This window comes from Bos javanicus, chromosome 11 (genome assembly GCF_032452875.1).
Source record: "Bos javanicus breed banteng chromosome 11, ARS-OSU_banteng_1.0, whole genome shotgun sequence".
NCBI lineage: Eukaryota > Metazoa > Chordata > Mammalia > Artiodactyla > Bovidae > Bos > Bos javanicus.
This window is the reverse complement of record NC_083878.1, coordinates 9,327,313-9,341,508: the sequence shown is the minus strand read 5'-3', so window position 1 is coordinate 9,341,508 and position 14,196 is coordinate 9,327,313. Positions and strand designations below refer to the sequence as shown.

The following is a 14,196-nucleotide window of genomic DNA, read 5'->3' as shown; positions in this document are numbered from 1 at the left end:
CTTTCAGAGTCTTCTTATGCTTATTTTACACAGAATGTTCAGAGATGTTTAGTTCTACCTAGCAGGAAGAATAAGAACAATTACTTGTACATCATCTTCCTAGAAGCAGGAATCTATATGTGTGTGTGTGTGCGTGTGTGTGTGCGTGTGTGTATATATATAGTGAAGATGCTACCTCCTTAATAAGCCTTGAGTTAAGAGTATGCAGTTTCCATATTCTGTGCTTTGGTCCTGTTCGCCCACTCACTATCTCTTGCCTGCATTCTTTAAATGGTTCCCAAATTAGCCTCCAAGCTGACAATCTCTCCCTCTCTTCCAGGCTCCTCTGCTCTGCAGATTGTGGGCAAAGACATCAATCTCTAGCCTTCCTTTCTGTTCCTCCATAACTGTGGGCAGCTCATCTCTGGCTTCATCCTAAAACTCAACCTCCTTCGCCTTCAAAGCCAGCAATTCAATGGCTCCACCTCACATCCACTGCCTTCTCTTCATCTGCTCTCCCATGTGATCTGCTGCTGCCGCTAAAATGCATCACTGCTGGATTCCAGACACATGCTGTGCAGTTGGTTCTGGGTCTTCACACATGCCTTGCCTCCACTCAGAATGCCCCTCCTTGCCCACTCTCTCGAGGGAACCTTCCTCGATCACCCAAGGCAGAACCGATGGCTTCTCCACACTGACATTCACACATAGCCTTTTACTCATCTTTCTCTGAGCACATTCCTCAATCCATTTCGCAGGACAGAATGTGTACTCCTTGCAGGGTCTCTTCAGGCCTTCTTGGCTCAGTGGTCCAAGGAGGAGAGGAGGCCCATCAGCAATGGGAGACCAGAGCTGGCTTCATCCGGAAGCAGGGGGTATGCAGAGAAGCATCTGCTACTTCTAGAAAGTGCACCTTCATCGGGAGATTCTGCTCTGTGTCTGGCTGTTCTGAAGGTCCAGGAAGATTCTTTAGAGATGCGTTCACCACATTTGTCTTGAGGTCAGTTGTGCAGACTGTCTAGAGCAAGGTTCCCCACCCTTCATTAGATCCACCTGTCATGACCGTGATGTGGACAATTCATCCTTTGGGGTGCAGCTGCTTTCTCCGTAAGGGGGGTGTTGGCAGCATGAGGAGTAAGGGAAGGGAGAAGTTGGTGGGGTTAAGTCTTAGCTCTGCCACTTACAAGCTCTGTGAACTCTGGAAAATTATTGAACTTCTCTTTGTATCTCAGATTCCTCCTCTGAAAAATGGGGATAAGTATAAAACCTCCAGAGAATCACATTCAAATGCTTAGAACCACTCACAGCACTCCATAAATGTTACTGGTTAGCATTTTCAATGATTTCCACCAAAGTGCCCTAAACAGTAGAAGAATATGAGTAAGGATCTGGGGAGAGACCCCAAATTAGCCTCTATCTGCTGGACGTTTCTTTTAAGCATCCTGTGTGCGTGCATGCTCAAACACTTCAGTCGTGTTCAATTCTTTGTGACCCCATGGACTATAGCCTGCCAGGCTACTCTGTCCATGGGATTCTTCAGGCAAGAATACTGGAGTGGGTTGCCATGCCCTCCTCCAGGGGATCCTCTCAAACCAGGAAATGAACCCATGTCTCCTGAGTCTCCTGCATTGCAGGTGGATTCTTTACCCACTGAGCCACCTGGGAAGCCCTTAAGCATTCTATCTCATGTTAAATATTTATGCAAGTCTTGCATTCTACTCCATTATAAGGTTGAGTATTTTTTTTAACACATTTTTTACTGAGGGATTTTTGCAGAAACTAACGCCTGTGGCTGGAGATTTATTATGGAAGTGAACAATGAAACACTCTGGTCGATAACGTTTGGGTAACAAAAGATGTATTAATATGTCTCTAGTCATAAGACCCTGATGCTAGGGAAGATGGGAGGCAAAAGGAGAAGGGGGCAGCAGAGGTTGAGATGGTTAAATGGTATCACTGACTCAATGGACATTAATTTGAACAGACTCTGGGAGACTGGAGAACAGAGGAGCCTGGCGTGCTACACTCCATGGGGTCACAAAGAGTTGGACACAACTTAGCGACTGAACAACATTTCTTCTGCAAATGTATTTAAGAAAAAAGTACACTCTAGGTAGACACCTCCATGTTGCCCCTCAACATGGGCTTGAGTGAGGGGCACAGCCAGGGGACCTTGAGCCAAGGATACAGAGGGTGAGTGCCCAGGCTGGCACTGGAAGGTGCATTTCACTGGTGAGAGCCATGCAGGGGCCCCGCCCCGTTCCCTGCTCCTCCCTCAACTGGGAGCCACAACTTCAGTCCAGCTTTTCTCATTTCAAGAGCTGGCCTTTTCTTGGACGCCTGGGATCTAGAGAATGTGAGCATGGAAATAAAAATCTTGGCTTGGATTTCCTGAGCTATGATCATCAATAAAATAGGGCAAAAGAGAGCTATAATCTAATGTACTATATTACTGTAATTAGAGCTTCACGCATGGAGCTCTTACCCGCCCTCCCTCCAAAATAACCAAACAGTTTTAGCATAGATAGTAGCGACTTTATTCTCCATCACGGGGCACTCTGTGATTGGGTAATTATGGTAACAGCAGCCAGTATGCGGGTGTCAAGTTCAGAGTAAGAGAAAAAAGATGGGAAAAGGCACATGAAGGAAGAGAAGCACAGAATCGCAGCATCGCAGGATTGGGAAGAACAATTGTGTACCTTCCTTCCTGCTAACAAAAGAGGAAATGGAGGCTCAAGATGGTGGGGGTGGGCTGGGTGGGGGTAAGCGACCTGCAAATGTCAGACACTTAGATGGAGGTGGAAAAAACGTGAAGATGTTAGTCACTTAGTCATGTCCGACTCTTTCTTGACTCCCTGAACTGTAGCCCACCAGGCTCTTCTGTCCATCGAATTCTCCAGGCAAGAATACTGGAGTGGGTAGCCATTCCCGTCTCCAGGGGATCTTCCCAATCCAGGGATTGAATTCGGGTCTCCTACATTGCAGGCAGAGTCTTTCCTGTCTGAGCCACCAGGGATGGACAGAGGTGGAGTCAGAACCAAAACCCAGGTGTGTCTCTCCTGTTCAAACTCTTTTCTACCTAATGTCCCTGGACAACCGCATAAGGTAGAATATTCTAGAAAACTTTCCACAAGGCAACAAGTCTTCGCTAATGAAACCTGTGGAGGTATAGAACACAGCGCTTCCGTGCCTTGAGCTGTTGTCAGTTCATTTGTTGCCTGAGGCCCAAAGTCATGGGCACTGAATGTCAACAGTCATTAGCAGGAAAAGTGTGAAACATGTTCTGTTTTGTCCATTTGGTTCCTCTGACCCAGCAGATGGGAAAAATGAGCAAGTGCACAAACTAATACTTTGTTCAGCTTCTGGTTAAGGAGGCTGATTGTTTACTTTCAGCGAGATTTTTTCTGTTATTACACTGACAGCAACTACCACCCTGGTCAGGCGGCAGCCGTCACATCAAGGCAAGACCCTCTGCCAGCAGAAAGATCATGACTCGATGAAGGCTTGGGTGATGGTTAGCAGTTTTCAGCAATAAAGTGTTTATAATTAAGGTATACACATTGTCTTCTTAGACACAATGCCAGTGCACACTGAACAGACTGCAGTGTAGTGTCAATGTATCAATAATCTTTAAATCTTTTTTTTAATATAAATTTATTTTAATTGGAGGCTAATTACTTTACACTATTGTATTGGTTTTGCCATACATCAACATGAATCCGCCACGGGTGTAGACATGTTCCCCATCCGGAACCCCCTCCCACCTCCCTCCCCATACCTGTGTTGGGTCTTAGTTGAAGCATGCAGAATTTAGTTTCCTGGTCAGGGATCAAACCCAGCCACCTGCATTGGGAAAGCCAAATCTTAGCCACTGGACCACCAGGGAAGTCCCTCCCTCCAATCACTTTTATATGCACTGGAAGACGGAAAGATTTGTGTGACTTGCTTCACTGCGGCATTCGCTTTACTTGGGGTGGGGGTGGGTCGGGATCCAAGTCCAGAGCATCCTGGATCTGTGCCTGGAGGTCTACCTTAGTCTCTTCTCACTTGAACCTCCACCACAGATTTCCCCTAATGACAGCAAACCAGAGTGATACGCTCCAATTCTCCCCATCAAATGAAATGAAATACTTGGGGATCTGACAGCAAAGTCAGGGGAAGACCTAGTTCCTAGCAGCCCTCCTCCTTATTAGCACACCAGAAGTACAACAATTAAGGTTATGCTGTTGGCCCACTTTAGATGAAAAGGACGCATATCCAATTACTTCACATGACGACAAGTGCAAATAATTAGAAATACACCCCAGACAGTGTCTTGGAACTTTCTGGAAGAAACAACTTTAGGTGTCTAGGTGCTTTCTCAGGCTGCCATTCAGAGCTGAGATCCACCCATCTCCACTCTGCTTTGCTGTTTTCACTCCTCCCTTTCAGACCCGAGGGCAGTGAATCAATTATCAGTGATGTAGGTGGATGTACGTATATATGGAAGTGTTTCAAAGTAGATAAAAACAAAACTCCCCAAATCATACAGAACAGGGTGAAACAAAATATGAATCTGTGATCAACTACTGTATAGAAGGGGAAAAAACTCAAAACATGCAAAAGAAAATAAAACATTGGAAATTTCCCAATAAAAAATTCTGAACATGTTTGTTAAAATTAAAAAAAAATTTGCCTAACCAGGCTGTAACACCAGTGAAATTACTCTCACCAAGTCTCCCAGGCACCTGTGACTGACTTTCTTATTAGTTAATACAGTAGAGCAGTGGTTCTCAAACTCTGGGTGGGGGGGGCGTGTGAATCACCTGGAAGTCTGGTTAGCATTCAGAGGGTCAGTTCAGATTCAGGTGGTCCTGGGAGACTGCTGATTAACACAGCCACTAAGAAGAACCTACGGAGGTTCCTTAAGAAAAGAGGAATAAAACTACAATGACCCAGGAATCCCCCTCCTGGACATACACCCTGAGAAAATCATAATTCAAAAAGACACATGCACCCCACATGTTCGTAGCAGCATTATTTAAAATAGCCAGGACGTGGAAGCAACCCCAATGTCCATAGACAGATGAATGAATAAAGAAGATGTAATACATACATATAATGGAAATATACAGCCATAAAAAGGACTGAAATGGAGTCATTTGCAGTGATGTGGATGAACCCAGAGTCTGTCATACAAAGTGTACTTCAGTAAGAAAGAGAAAAACAAACATCGTGTACTAATATACATAAATGAAATCTAGAAAAATGGTACTGATGAACTCTTTGCAGGGAAGGAACAGAGAAACAGATGTTGAAAACAGACTTGTGGACACGGAGGGGTCGAGTGAGAGCGCAGCACGGACATATATACACTCCCAGGTGTAACACAGCCAGCTAGCGGGAAGCTGCTGAAGAGCGCAGAGAGCTCAGCTCGGTGCTCTGTGATGACCTCGAGGGTGGATGGAGGTGGGGGTGGGAGGCTCAAGAGGGAGTGGATATATGTGTTCATAGAGCTGACTCACTTTGTTGTACAGCAGAAACACATAGCATTGTAGAGCAATTATAAATTAATTTATAAATTATAAATTTATAATTATAAATTTTTAAAAGAACTTACATTTCTGGTATCAGCTGCTGCTGCTGATCCTCATCTTTTTTCTCCTACTATTTATACTCATTTTATTTGGCAGCACTGGGTCTTAGTTGCGGCACGTGGGATCTGATTCACTGACCAGGGATGGAACCCAGACCCCTGCGTTGGGAGCTGAGCTTTAGCCACTGATCACCAGGGAAGTCCCTCTAGACCTCACCTTACATAACTTAGCTGCAGGTGGCTCTGGGGACCTCTCCCTGGACCTCGGAACACCACACCTTTCTTGCTTTCTCTGCCATCTCCCCTTTTTAGTCTGCTGGTGTCCCTTGAGACTTAACCCTTGGCTTCTACTCTTTCACTAGAATCTTACCAAACAAATCCATTCGCTCTGAAGCCTTCGTCACCACCTACACTCAGAAGCCCCCAGACTGCAGCTCTGGCCTGATATATGTGAGCCTCACAAGGTCATAGTTCACCCTTGCATTGTGTGGTTCATTCAGAGTTGCATCTAGGTGACCCCAGAATGCCTAGCACATAGCACATGCTCCAAAAACATCTGTTACAACTTCCTGGGAGACATTTCTACCTACATATCCCACAAGCTAACTGGCAACTGAGATCAGGGGTATTCAGAGAGTTATATATCACAAAAGGATATTATATAAACCAGATTCTTCCCCCACCAATATCTCCAATGGCTCCATGGTCCACCAGTTTTGTGAGATCTAAGAAATCAAAGGGGCATCCTTGAATCTTCACAGGTCAAACACGTGTTGATTTTGCCTGCTAAGTTTCTTTCTTTGTTAAATATTTATTTATGTTATCTTTTCATGTGGGTCTTAGTGGCAGCACACGGACTCTCCATCTGCAGTGCATGGGTTCAGTAGTTGTGGCTCCTGGGTTTAGTCGCTCTGCTGCATGTGGGATCTTAGTTTCCCGATCAAGGATCAAACCCTGGTCTTTGCGTTGCGAGGTGGATTCTTCACCACTGAACCATCAGAGAAGTTCCCTAAGTCTCTTTCAATCCTTGATTCCCATTGCCACTGCCGGGCTAGGCCACCGTGGTGTCTCGCTGGGATGCCACGGCAGTCACCCGGCCCGCATCCCTTCTGTAGTCTCCCCACCGCACAGCAGCCAGCTGACAATCAGATCTCATCCTCCATGCGTGTCCGGGCCTCCTCCCTGCCAGAAAACCACCACCACCCCTGCCCCGGCCTGAGTCTCCTGGTGGCCCTGCTGACCCCGTGGCTGTCTACACACTCCTCCCCCAGACTGTGCTCCAATCAGCCTCAATGAGTTTTTGTTCCTCAAACCCTCCACACTCTCTTCTTTCTGAACCATGATGTATGACCTTCCTGCCACTCAGAACAGACTTTCCTTTTCCTCTGACCACATTTTACTGATGACCTTGTGCTCATGTTTCAGTTCTCAACTTGAAGATTCACATCCTCCAAGAAGCCTTCCCTTTCCCCCTCAGGAAAAAAAAACAAACAAAAACTAGGATATGGCCTGGAACGTTCTGTATCTGCATGCAGTGTCACCCCCGCTTATCTAATTATCTGGTTTATCTGCCTGTCCATGGGGAGCTCCTGTCCATGCAGTGCTGGGCCCAGGGCTGGGACTCAGTCATAAATTTCTAAAAAAAAAAAAATTATTTGTTTATTTAGATTTTTGGCTGTGCTGGGTCTTTGTTGCTGCATGGGCTTTCTCTAGCTGCGGCGAGTGGGAGCTCCTCTCTAGCTGTGGTGTGTGGGTTTCTCACTGCAGTGGCTTCTCTTGTTGCAAAGCATGGGCTCTAGGGAGCATGGGTTCCATAGTTGTGGCTCCTGGGCTTAGTTGCTCCTCGGCATGTGGAACCTTCCCAGACCAGGGACTGAACCAATGTCTCCTGTATTGGCAGGCAGATTCTTTACTACTAAGCCACCAAGGAAGTCTCCAGTCCTATTTGCTAAAGGAATAGGCCAACCAGATTTAATGTGAGATACTGAAAAGAAATCAATCTAAAAGGAAATCAGTCCTGAAATATTCACTGGAAGGACTGATGCTGAAGCTGAAGCTCCAACACTTTGGCCACCTGATGTGAAGAGCCGACTCATTGGAAAAGACCCTGATGCTGGAAAAGACTGAGGGCAGGAGGAGAAGGGGACAATGGAGGATGAGATGGTTGGATGGCATCACCAACTCAATGGACATGAGTTTCAGCAAGCTCTGGGAGATGGTGAAGGACAGGGAAGCCTGGAGTGCTGCAGTCCATGGGGTCACAAAGAGTTGGACACAACTGAGTGACTGAAACACACTGAAAAGAAATTATTTTTCTATGTTGGGAACAGCCAAAGAAGAAGTTATATCTGGAAAAGGACACAGAGGAACACTCATGGACCACAGAGATTTTCTCTCTCTTACTCTGGGAGCAGGTTATGTGGGGGTCAACATAGGTAAAGTTTGAGCTGTGCAGTGAGTTAAGTGTATAAATGATACTTCAGTAAACAGAAAGAAGTTAGGGCTTCCCTGGTGACTCAGAATTCACCTGCCAATGCAGGAGACATGGGTTTGATCCCTGGTCTGGGAAGATCCCACCTGCTGTGGAGCAGCTGAGCCTGTGAGCCACAACTTCTGAAGCCCACACTCTAGAGCCTGTGCCCTAAAACAAGAGATGCCACCGCAATGAGACGCTCAAGCACTGCCTCCAGAGAACAGCCGCCGCTGCCACAGCCAGAGAAAAGCCCGCGCAGCAATGAAGGCCCAGTGCAGCCACAAATAGATAACAAATAACAATCATCTTTAAAAAAGGAGTCCTGCTACCCTGACTTTTGGGCAAGAAAATTTCCAAGCATATCAAGATACGTAGGATTGTCTACTTTACGTCTAGTTGGGCGAGAACACAAAACCCAGATGTCCAAGGCTCATTTCTAACCAGTGGGCAAAAACAGAGGGGACTTAGCTGCTTATTTTCTGAAAGTCACTTTTCGTAAGGAGCCAGTTTTGTGGGGCTCACCTTGGGCTCCCTAACAGCCCTGATGGCTCCAGAGCCGCGTGCGTGCTTTGGTCTGATCTGTGGTCCCTTGGACCAAGGAAAGGCCAGTTTGAAACAGCAACGGAAACATTCTTGGGGCAGCGTGAGAAACTACACACATCCAGAGTAATGAGATCGAGATCTACCAACCGCCAAAAGCACTCTCCACACGTGATGGGACTCACTGCCTTCAGCCCACTTGGGTGACTTTTCTACAAAGGACCTCTTTTACCCCTATTCCTGGGTATTATTTTTGGAAAAGCTTCATTTTCCTCTTGTCTCCACTTACTGCTGGTATTTTCACACCCAAAAATTAAAAGAGAGAGAGAAAAAATTAAACTCCTGATTATCTAATTTAGTGAGGATATTACTTTATACTTGATCATCATCATCAACATCATCATCATCATCATTACCAAGTGAGGGGGAGTTTTTAATCAGACCTCTCCAGCACCAGAATTAGAAAAACCGAGAGCATCGAAGCCTGATTGCTACCTTAGTTAACCGGCCCCGGACAGATGACTGCAAGCCCCTCTGATCTCTGATTTGAGGAGCTCCGACGCTTTTTCAAAGTATTACCCGTGAAAAGGAAATAATCTGATAAAGTTGTCTTTACACCGGGGAGGAGGTGGGGGAAGCCGGGATGGGCGCAGGTCAGTGATGGTGATGGTGGTGATGGTGATGGTGATGGTGATGGTGATGGTGCTGGTGCTGGTGACGCCGGCCCGGTCCTCTCCCGTTGCTTCATCACTGCCTGTCCTCTGCCTCCTGCGTCCCCGTGTGGCCTCTGCCCTGAGAAACACGGCCGACAGGACTCGCACCCAAGCCGCACGTCCGCAGGCGCAAGGCTGCGGCGCCCAGCGAAAGCGCACAGTGTCCCAGAGCGCGGCGGCTCGGCACCTCCCCCACGACCCCCGCGCCGCCTCCGCGCACCCCCGCGCCCCTCTCGGCGCCCTCTCGGCGGTGGCCCCTCCGCGCCCACCGCGCCCCGGCACCACCTGGCCGGGCGCGCACAGCCCGAGCTCCGGACAACCGGGCTGGCCCGCATCCCCCGCAGGGAGTGCCCCCGACCCGGGCCCGCTCCCTGCCGAGCCCCCCCGCCCGGCCACCGGTCACTTACGCCTGCGCTGGGCCCTCCGCCCGGCTGCCCCGAGACAAAGGCTGCGCGGCCGCCGCGCCGCCGGCTGCTCCCAGAGCCTCGGCTGCCGGGGACCCGGAGGAGGATGGGGCGGAGGAGACGGGGAGGAGGGGAAGGGATCGCAGGGGAGGGGCCGCCGCACCACCGGCCTCCCAGCTGGGGCTGCGAAACCCAAGCCCTTCTCCCCCGCCCGCCGCGCTCCCGGGTCCTCGGCCTAAACCTCCCCCAGGGACCAGGGTACCGCCCCTCGGGGGGCGGAGTGAGAGGAAGAGGATGGAGGGAGATGAGTGTGTGTGTCTGTGTGTTTTCCTCCTTCCCAATCACGAGTCTCTCCATCCACCCCCGCGTCCCCAGCCAGCTTTGGAAAATGCCGGCCTCTGCTTCACCTGGGCAATCCTGGAGGCGCTCCCGACCCACCCCCCTTCACTGCCCGCGCCTCTTCCAAGAGGGACGTCAGCCCATTTCAGGGAGAGCAAAACCGAGGCCAGGAGGGGCTCGCTGCGGGGGAGGAGGAGGGGCGCCAGCTCTTTAAGAGCGGGACCCACCTTTTACCTGTTTTCCTTCCGAAAGCGTGGCACCTGTCGGACAGACAGACCGGCAAGGTGCAGGGTGGCGACTGAACTTGCCCTCTCTGGGAGAAGTTACACTTCCGCCTGGCTGAGTGATTTGCATCTTGTTATGAAGAGTAGCTTGGATTTATTTTTATTTTTTAAACTTTTTTATTACGGCATTTTAAAAATCAAAAGTAGAAAAAATTGTATCCTGAACCCAGGAGTGCTCAGCTCCAGCCTGAAAGATTGTCAACATTTTCTTTCTTCTTTGATCTGCTCCCCACTCCCCCAGGCTAACTAAAGACTTTAAAAAACCATGATCACAATATCATTATCCTATGTTACAAAATTAAGAATAACTTCTTAATATCATCTGACTATGATTTATTGACAGCTGACTGTTGTCATCTGCCTGGTCTGTTCCGGCGCTTTACCTGTGCGGCTCAGCCTCGGTGGGCCCTGACTTTCGCTAAAGCTGGTGGTGGACAGGCGGTGAGCTGGCAGTTACCTGCCTGCGATAGTTTGTGGAGCAGGAATTAGAGAACAGTGACCCCCTCCCAGGCCCAGACACTCCTTTCTGGGCCTGAACGCCTTGAGAATTTTGATTGAAGGCCATCCTTCCAGAAAAAAGGCACACAAAGAATTTTTATTTAAATTCCAGGAGTTTCACACTTATTAAATAGATAAATAACAAGGACCTAAAGGATGAGATGGTTGGATGGCATCTTATCTCAGGCGAGAATACTGGAGTGGGTTGCCATTTCATTCTCCAGGGGATCTTCCCGACCCAGGGATCAAACCTGCGTCTCCTGCATTGGCAGGCAGATTTTTTACCACTGAGCCACTGGGGAAGCCCAACGAACAATATCAGCGTCACCCAGACACCTGTCCATCATCCACTAGATGGGTGCAAGGTGTGCCTCGTGTAGCGTGCACACAGATCACAGGCCCCCCTCCCAAGAGGTTTCGGCCCAAGCCAGGACCTCCCAGCCATTAGCTTGGGCAACTCACACCTGTGCACTTCCCCAAACCCTTCCTGGGGGCAGGACAGGGCCGGAGGGGGAAGGAATGTGCCCTGGGCTGGGGTGTCCCAGTCTCCCCGATTGTGACCGCTTGACCTTGCCTCTTCTCCTCCTGGTTGCTCTGAATCTGCCACCCTGAGTGGGAAGGCTCCTCTCCTCTCTCTATTCTCCCCCTCCCTTCCCCCACTCACGACTTCCTGTTTTCTTTTCCTATCTCACAATCCGGATTGTACTGGTTTTTAAAACCATTTGATGTACTTTGCTTGTATCAATGAGGGACGATGTAGGTGAATAAAACCAAGATTAAAGTTTTTGTGGAGTGAGATGGACTAGTGACACTCAGCGTCCAATTCTACTCAGGGGAGAGCAGCCCAACAGGAAGACTTCAGTGGAGAGTATCTGAGGGATATTCAGGTCTATGGGTCTTCTCGGGAATAAATTTACCAAAGGCTCCCAAGGTAACCCTTCCAATGAGCTGACTTATTAGAAAAGACCCTGATGCTGGGAAGGATTGAAGGCAGGAGAAGGGGGCGACAGAGGATGAGATGGTTAGCAATACCAACTCAAGGGACATGGATTTGAGCAAACTCCGGGACATAGTGAAGGACAGGGAAGCCTGGCGTGCTGCAGTCCAGCATGCAAAAGACATGACTCAGTGATTGAACAACTACCACCCAAGGTAACATGGAGTGTTGCCGGCATCTACTAGACATGACTCAGTGATTGAACAACTACCACCCAAGGTAACATGGAGTGTTGCCGGCATCTACTTGTTCTTTGGGGGACAGTCTGACACTCTGTGCCAGCTCTAAGGAAGAACTATTAAAATGACAAAGAGCCTTAGTCGTGGTAAAGAAATAGGGTTTGGTTTAGCTAAACGGAAGACCATGCAGTTGTGAAAGGACAACTCTTGGCGATGAATGGATTTCACAACCCTAATGATCAGTTCACAGAAGATTAATAGAAGGAGAGCTGTATGTTATCTGGGCGTCCAGCTGTCAAGAAATGGGAAACTTATTGACACTGAAGGTAAGCTCAGATAAAAGGCACTCCATCCAAATGGAGAGAAAATACTTGAAAATAAGCCTAATGTTAGCAATTAAATGAAGGCAGTAAATACATCTGTGGTTCCAGGCCATTGACTGTTATAGAGACCACAGATCATCATAATGAGCCGCAGATGATTAACCACCAAGTGCTCCGTGCATCACAGGAACCTGAACCCTCACGCTCCTACATCAGAGGAAATCGGCTGTCCTGACAAGGGAGCTTTCACACCTTAGCTGGAAACTAAGAGAGTTGAGATGATCATACGGGGTGAGGTGTGGTCTGCGCCCCACCCACTGAATCTGGATGGGCTTGGGGTGGCTTCGGCCAACAGAGAACGGAGGAAGGGTCCAGTGGGGTCTCCTGGGACCAGATCGTCCGAGGCATGTAGCCTCCATCTGGGTCATTTGGAGCACTCACCCTCCAGTGCTCCCTCTTGGGATAAGCCCATTCAGAACATGGCTATCCGGCTGGGAGAAGTCTGAGCCACATGGAAAGGTCACGAGGGGTGCCCCGATCAGCAGTCCCAGACTTCGAGCCCTCCCTCCCAGCCCAGTTGCCTCCCAGAGATGCTGGGGCCCAGCCTTCAAGCTCTCTTCCTCCCTGTGTGTCTCTTTCTCCCTTCTTTTTCCTTCTTGTCTTTCCTTTTCCCTTCTCTAGTAATTTCCATTGTAAGACCCAACCCCTCTCTGATATATAACCAATGATGTCAGCTTCCTGCCAGCATCCTCCAGTTCTTTCCTGGTGATAAAATCCCAGCAGAAACCTTTGCCACACATAAACCTTTGCAGTTTCTAGAACAGGAGGTGTGAGGGGGAGAGGAAAGCTGGGGAGGACCTTGGTGCCGGCCAGGGGATGCTGGGGTACCATCAGGACAAGGGTCTCAGTGTGGATGGCAAGGTAGGGGGGCGGGACGGAGGGGCTGGCCCAGAGCAACTCCTCACACCCTGTTTGCACAGGTGTTGGCTTTACTCTGCGGGACAGGCTGGTTATAAACACAGGTAATACGGCGGACAGACTACTCCAGGACAGCCCCGTGACGCCCACCCCCGCCCCCAGGGGGTAGAATCTGCTCTCCTGACTGTGGGGGACTGGTGCAAACAACCGAACCTCAGTTTGGACAGGAAGGAAAGAAAGATGTGTGATCTTTGTGGCGAAGCTCCCGCCACGGAGCTCAGAGCACGTGCGGTACCTGCTGTCAGGTGAACAGCAGGTTTGGGGGCGCAGAGCATCGGGATGCCCAGGAAGCCAGAAGAGGGTGGGCTGGGAGGCTCTGTCTGTCTGGAGTCCTGCCCGCCCTCGTCCTCCGGGCTGTCAGTGTGCTCAGGAACGTGGTCGGGACCCAGCGAGGCAGCTCGCACTTTGCCGGTTAGATGCTCATCCTGTGACTTGGTTATTTTGTCTGAATCGAATCCCCAGAATATTAAACACATGCATAATCAAATGTAAGTAAAAGCTCACATTTGAAAGTCAAATATAAAGAGTTTCTGCATTTGTATCATTTTGCATTATCCAGGCTTCTGCTTTCATCCGTGGGAATGAATAAATAAGAGTTGTCTGAGACCGAAATAATTTTCTGGGCAAAGCAGAATGAATGTGTTAAAATGAAGGGGGAAAAAAAGAAAAAAAAAACACCAAGCCTCTGAAAATGAAGAGATTTTCACCCAAGATGGAGATAGGAGAGATGGAATCTGCCTGTTACTTTCAATTTTGATCATCCAGCCTTTTGTCATCAGTGTAATGATAAGGCTGCAGAGAACATCTCGAAGGGAAGATGAGGCCAAAACAGCCCCGGACCTGAACCTTGGGAAACAGTAGTCTCCAAGCAGCTCCCCTCAAGGTTCTTATGAAAACCAAATTTTGCTTGATAA

General features: G+C 48.9%; 1 protein-coding gene across 2 annotated transcripts in view; it reads right to left on the bottom strand.

The window, feature by feature from the left end:
* GPR45 (G protein-coupled receptor 45) overlaps positions 1-9,776 on the bottom strand; it is a 42,879-nt gene extending 33,103 nt beyond the window's left edge. Inside the window, exons 1-2 of one of the 2 annotated variants that reach the window (XR_009739302.1) lie at positions 9,688-9,776; positions 8,922-9,359 (exon numbers count right to left, since the gene is read on the bottom strand). The gene's annotated coding sequence lies outside the window, so the exon portion shown is untranslated. Of the gene's footprint in view, positions 1-8,921; positions 9,360-9,687 lie in introns of those variants that run through there. The other variant, XM_061431808.1, reaches the window with a different exon arrangement.
* Between the last annotated feature and the right edge of the window lie 4,420 nt (positions 9,777-14,196).